General features: G+C 40.6%; 1 protein-coding gene across 3 annotated transcripts in view; it reads right to left on the reverse strand.

Annotated features, from left to right (window-relative positions):
• The window catches only part of LOC107697498 (protein 4.1-like), a 90,386-nt gene extending 86,493 nt beyond the window's left edge, over positions 1-3,893 (reverse strand). The window contains exon 1 of one of the 3 annotated variants that reach the window (XM_016498303.1): positions 3,753-3,886. The gene's annotated coding sequence lies outside the window, so the exon portion shown is untranslated. Of the gene's footprint in view, positions 1-3,752 lie in introns of all 3 variants that reach the window. The other 2 variants (XM_016498304.1, XM_016498305.1) reach the window with 2 other exon arrangements.
• Between the last annotated feature and the right edge of the window lie 2,487 nt (positions 3,894-6,380).

Raw genomic sequence — 6,380 nt, forward strand, 5'->3', positions numbered from 1 at the left:
CTGCTGAAGCTCACCCCAGAGACCCAGAGCACACGGCCAACAAACACCCACAACTCCAACTACTGACTGCTAACCATGCCTCGCTGCGGTCACCTGACCATTTCAAGCCAACTCCCGAAAACATCTGTATCTTAAAGGAATAGTTTACACAAAAATTTAAATCTGCTGAAAATGTCCACACTCTCAGTTCATCCCAGATGTAGATGAGCTTGTTTCTTCATCAGGTTTGGAGAAATGTAGCAGTGCATCAGTGTCTCAGCAATGGATGCTCTGCAGTGAATGGGTGCCGTCAGAATGAGAGTCCAAACAGCTGATAAAAACATCACAATAATCCACAAGTAATCCACAGCACTCCAGTCCATCAGTTAACACCTGGAGAAGACAAAAGCTGAAACAAATCCAGCATTAAGATGTGCTTACCAGAGGAATGGGAGCTGTCAGAAATGGTGAAATGCTGTTGAAGTGACTGTTTTAAACTTGCTATTGACTCCATAATCCATAATAACTCTTCCTCCGGTGAAAAAGTGCTCTGGTCTGAATCAGGAGAGAAATCTGCACAGATCAAGCAAACAAGTATGTGGCTGGATTTTGATGTGAGAGACAACAGGAGATGCACTTTTTCACTGGAGGAAGCGTTATTATGGATTATGGAGTCAATAGCAAGTTTAAAACAGTCACTTCAACAGCATTTCACCATTTCTGACAGCTCCCATTCCTCTGGTGAGCAAGTGATGGAATGATACATTTCTCCAAATCTGTTCCCATCAAGAAATAAACTCATGGGACAGAAATGCTAAATGTTTTACATAAATTTGCAGCTTGGATGAAAACAGCTTTAGTGATGCGCTGATGAAACTATAGGTTTGTGTTGCAGGGTGACATGTGGGAGACCCAAACAAAGCAGCATATCTGTCACAGATGGTTATCGAGCAAAAGAAAATGTATAAAACACAAAGCAATGGTAACAACAACCTGAAGCAGATCAAATTAAATTAACTTCAATTATATAGCCTAGCACTGTGGTTGTGATTGCTATTAAACCAAAAGCAAAATTTACTAGCATGCAGCAACTTCCCAATGCAGTGAACTACCACACAAGGGTCAAACAAGACCCTTACAAAACACAAGCTAACAAACAAAAACAGTGGCAATGATTTTCACACTTAAAGGGGTCATATGATGCGATTTCAAGTTTTCCTTTCTCTTTGGAGTGTTACAAGCTGATTGTGAATAGATAAGATCCCTGTAATGATCTTTAAAAAAAGCATCATATGACCCCTTTAAATCATGGCACATGCTGCACTTGTGACACACAAGTAAAGACGATCAGCAAACAAGATGTCTGTTTGTGTTGTGCACTGATCGGGACGCTGCACGGATCTGACAGATGGTCTGGGGATAAAGCTACACCGGTGGACTCAGAGACCTTCACAGCTCACCCAATAGAGATCCATACTCCACCAAAAACCTGACACTCGAGCACACGCTAATCCCTGCAGCTCTGGCGACGGCATTAAGCGGCCGCAGCAGGGAGGGGCGCCACGTTTCACATGACGTATTGTTTCACATTGTCAAAACAAGCCCTGAAGTCCTACCACTGCACTGACTCTTTTAGTGGCTGACTCTTGTCAAATATTAGCACGTACACACATCACATGATCCACACTGACACTTACAAATGCAAATATTTGCTACTTCATCACACGCATGTTGATAAACCTACTTCACAACACGATACAGAGCCGCACATGCATTAGACAGTACTAGAAAGAAGCATTACAACAACAGTGTGGTTCACACAGGAAAAAACAGTCTGTGCTCACTCTGCATCACACCATCAAATGTACTTTGAGAAGACAGCACTGTGTTTCATATAGTACTGTGTGTACGGTATGATAAGAGTATCTGTTGTATCACTTTGTGTGCTATGCAGTTTCTGTTTGACATTGCACTGGATTCTCCCTTAAAATCCCGTGCTGCATCCAGAAACACAAACTTGCACTGCATTATGATTTGGTGCACAAAATCAAGCTAGATCGGTCACAAAAATGTTATATTAAAATAATTTAATGTATTAACATTAATTTTAATAATAAAATAAAAAATAAACACGTACTGAAAAATATTTTACTTGTTTACCTGCATGTCATTTTACCGATAATCAACAACAGAGAACTTAAGATCTCAGTGGGACTTTAAGGAAATATTTTAGATCAAAAGGGTTCGGCTGACAAAATCACTGGCCTTAAAAGGGATAGCTCACCCAAAAATACATTGACACCCTCATGTTGTTTCTTTCTTCTGTTAAACATAAAAAGATATTTTGAAGAATCTGAGTAACCAAACAGTTGACGGTAGCCATTGACTTCCAAAATATGGGGAAAAAATATGTTTTAGAAGTCAGTGTGGACAAGTTGTTGTTTGGTTCCTAACATTCATCAAAATGTCTTCTTGTGTGTTCAGCAGAAATAAATGCATAGGTTTGAAACAACATGAGGGTGAGGAAATATGACAGAATTTTCAATTCTGGGTGAACTATCCGTTCAAGCACTTTGGTAAAGTGTCAACTAACTAAGAAATTATGACTGGCCTTCAAAAAAATAAAAAAATAAAAATAAAAAAAGCCAAGTTGTCCATAGTGTCTGCCAAAATTCTACAGTTACTATCCTTATTGTTTTTAACTACTATAGCTTTAAACAGAGTATGAAGCCATCAGAATAAAATAACCGGAAACGCAATTCAGACATTTTTGGCACGTTCCAGCATTTTTGCGAATTTTAAAATATCTCCAATACTATGATGACAAAATTATTACTAACAAGCTTGCAGCAACTACATTTTTAGAGTAACAGGAAAAAAAAACAACAATAGGCTTTGAGGCGTGTTTTTTTTTTTTTTTTCGGTGAAGCGTGCGTGCGACGCGAATAAAGCGACGTTTTCGTCGCGTCGCTCGCAGTGTGTGATGTAAAACGGGCACATCTGGACTGAAGCTCTGGCGTCAGAGAAACGGTCGCAGCGCCATTATTGCGTTTTCCTCTATGCGTTAAACACGACAGCAGACCAAACCCCGTCAAAGGACGGCACGCAGCGATGTTCTGGGGCGTGTAAAGCTGACCACACACACACACAGGGCTGTGAGCTCACGCCAGCCACGTGCCACTGAATTTTAACGGCAAACAAAAACACGTTAAGATGATTTTAACGGTCTCCAGTCGCTTGAAAATGCGCTGATGTTACGCAGCGTCACATCCAGATGAGAGAATCAGTGAAGAGTTCAGGCGGGTAAAGTGCTGTTAAAGCAGACAGACAGCACTGATCGGTGTAAACATCACGGCTGGAGATTATATCGTTACGTAAAGACGCCGTATGGGATACAGAGAACTGTCCATATGTCACACATTTACATCACACAGCGCCAGAGGACTGTAACGTTACACACATCGGGTTCGGTGGGTCAACGACATTTCCAAACACCACAGCGATGCGAACAACCCACGACAGGCTGTAAATCATCGTTACACGATTCATTCGAGACACAGCTGCACAGAGTGACCATCCCAAACATTGCCCGCCAGAAAGAAGCATAATCCAGTATTAATATCGCACCTATCGGCGTTATCTTTTGAAAGACGTGACATCAGACTAACGGCTCATGATAAAGTTCTCCTCAGTCAGCTCCCTGCGGAGTCACCTACAGGAAATATACACACAAACACTGCTGATAGGATTAAAAACAGCCAAAATCGCCGTACCTTTTCCAGTCTAGACGCGCTCGGCGAAACTTTGAGGATGTGGTCTCCGGTTAAAGAGCCTCCGACAGCCTCAGAAATGTAAAATTTAAATTCCCACACCGAAACCTTTCTGGGAGAAGAGCCAACGTAGTGAAACATGCGAGCCCTCCCCTCTACACGCGCGCCGGAGCCCGCCTCCGCGTCAGTGATTGGCTGGCGGAAATCGAACTCGGGATGTCATTGGTGGGACTCGCTGTCTGTCCGAAATTCTCGTCTTCTATTGGAGGGCTCTGAGAGTACTTTATAATAAGGATGTTGACTACAGAACTGCGGACAAAAGGAACCACGGCGAAGACTGGTGACTTTAAGAGAAACAGCGCGCACTAGTGGATATGTTCAAAGCCACACGAGAAGACAGCTAGGTAAAAAGAAAACAGCCTAACAAATTTCAAGTTATTCACTTGAGCACTGAAGTTACTTTTTTTTTTTTTTGTATTTGTACAGTTGTTACAAAGTTTTGAATTTACCATGCAGTTATTGTAACTGTAAAATAAACATAGATTAAACATTTAATAGTATTTAATAGTAATGACTTTATGAATTTCTTCACTGATAAAATAGATACGATCAGAAATACAATAGCAAATGTAGATTCTACAGCGTATAATACTTCAGCTTCATTCATCGCACCAAAAGATAAACTGCAGTGCTTTACAAAATAAACTTGACTTGACTTGACTTGACATGGGATCTCGTCCAAACTGAGTAAAAACCATTCTGTCATTCTGTTTAATTCCTTTAATGCCGATGGTGTAAATACCATGTTAAATAGCATGCATATTTCTAGTAATGGGGATTTTCACAGACTGTGAGGATGCGTTTCTACAGTTATTAACAATGTAAATTTAAGTTTTTTTAGATTTTCATTAAAAAAATGAATGTCCATTCATAACCCTATACTTTGTGTTTTCTTACCTTGGCATTAAATTACAGAAAACTAGTTAACACTGCTGTATGAGTGAAACAACGGCTGAGGAAGTGACAGTAAATTTGACATCTGTCTCTCTTCTGACTAACGTAATCAGTCTTTCTATAGTAATTTTCCTCTTTTGGAAAGTCATTGAAATGCTATCATGGATTTTTCTTTTGCTATTGGTGCAAATGAGAACGCAAACAAATGTATGTGTTATATCGTTGTAGTTTGCATTCATCACTACAGTAGTTTACCAACTATGACGACATCCACTTCTGAGAATCCCAGGTCCATAACCCTGACTGTACTGATCGGGGTTATCATTAGGAGAACTTTCATTAGGCTTCTCTTTAGTCCAACTTACTCTCGAGGTCCTGGCAAACGGGGCTCACTCATAAAAGTCTCCTTCCTGGCCCTGTGTGTTTTGGCATCTGCTAATAACTATGGCATTTTGGCATTTTCGTAAGGCCGTTAGTATGTCCTTTTGGAATCCGCAGGCTATTTTTGCCATTTCTGCAGTGGTTTTGGTGAAAGATTTGAAGAAATCTGTGTACCGACAGCTGAAAGCATCTTCAAATTAACCATCATATTTTATAAACTGAGGATTTTCTTAGCTAAAGCGCTTTGCTGTAGTCTTTAGTGAAGTGAAGGTCAAGGTCAGGATCTGTAAGACTATCATGCCAGGAGTTAAAGATGAGAAACATTACCTGAACATGACCACTGACCACAAACAGACCCCATAATGCACCAGTGCTGTGTGTTAACCTCCAAAACTACACAAACCAAAACAACTAATGAAAAAAAAAAAGGTTATCTAACATCGCTGTGTGCTGAATCTTATTGAAAGTCAGCATAAAATCTAAATTAACCAGATTTACTCTGTTAGTGCACATCACTAGTCTTGTGGTGAACAATTCATCCATGCAAGTTAATAAAAACATCAAGCTCTGCCCTCTATTCAATATTACATTTCATATGGAAAGGCAACTGCAACTTCCAGTTCTTACGGACTTTAACCTGTTCAAACACACATTTTATATTGCACAAGAAGAAAACCAATGCAACTTTACATTCTGATATTTACAGCAATAACATCAGCACTTGGCGTACATCTCAGTGACTGCATACAGCAGCAGTCCAGAGCTTGGACTCACAGATGGACGTCTGGGAACAATGACTCAAATGAAAACTTTGTGCATCTACCAGCTTCATGAGCGCTTCATGATGCTTCTCCTTCACCACTGAAATGTTAGTTTTGTAAAGAAAATCGCAATTGCATTTGTCTACAGAATTAATTTCAAGCATTTAGGAAGAAGCCCACAGATCAGAAGGTTTTACGACAATGAGAAACATAAACTCAGTGTGTCTGAACTCTAGACTGCTAGTGTGTGTCAGAACAAAACTTGCCACTCACCGGAGGATGAACAGATGTCCAGAAGAGAATACGGTCATGATCCATCCGCATTTAGCGTGGTTTATGGAAAGACAGAGAAAAGAGAGTTTTAGTGCAGGCGTACTCATATTTTGTGCACATTTACAGCCTTGCAGAGAGCGAGAGCAGCAGCAGAAGCACATGAGCAGAGCCTGTGTACCTGTGTGCCGGAGATCTCCTGCAGTCAGTCCAGCTGAGATGACTCTGATGACCTGGAAGAAATCGAGTGTCCTGAAATAGCTCT

Source organism: Sinocyclocheilus anshuiensis, unplaced genomic scaffold, assembly GCF_001515605.1.
Source record: "Sinocyclocheilus anshuiensis isolate Anshui unplaced genomic scaffold, SAMN03320099.WGS_v1.1 scaffold1452, whole genome shotgun sequence".
Classification (NCBI taxonomy): domain Eukaryota; kingdom Metazoa; phylum Chordata; class Actinopteri; order Cypriniformes; family Cyprinidae; genus Sinocyclocheilus; species Sinocyclocheilus anshuiensis.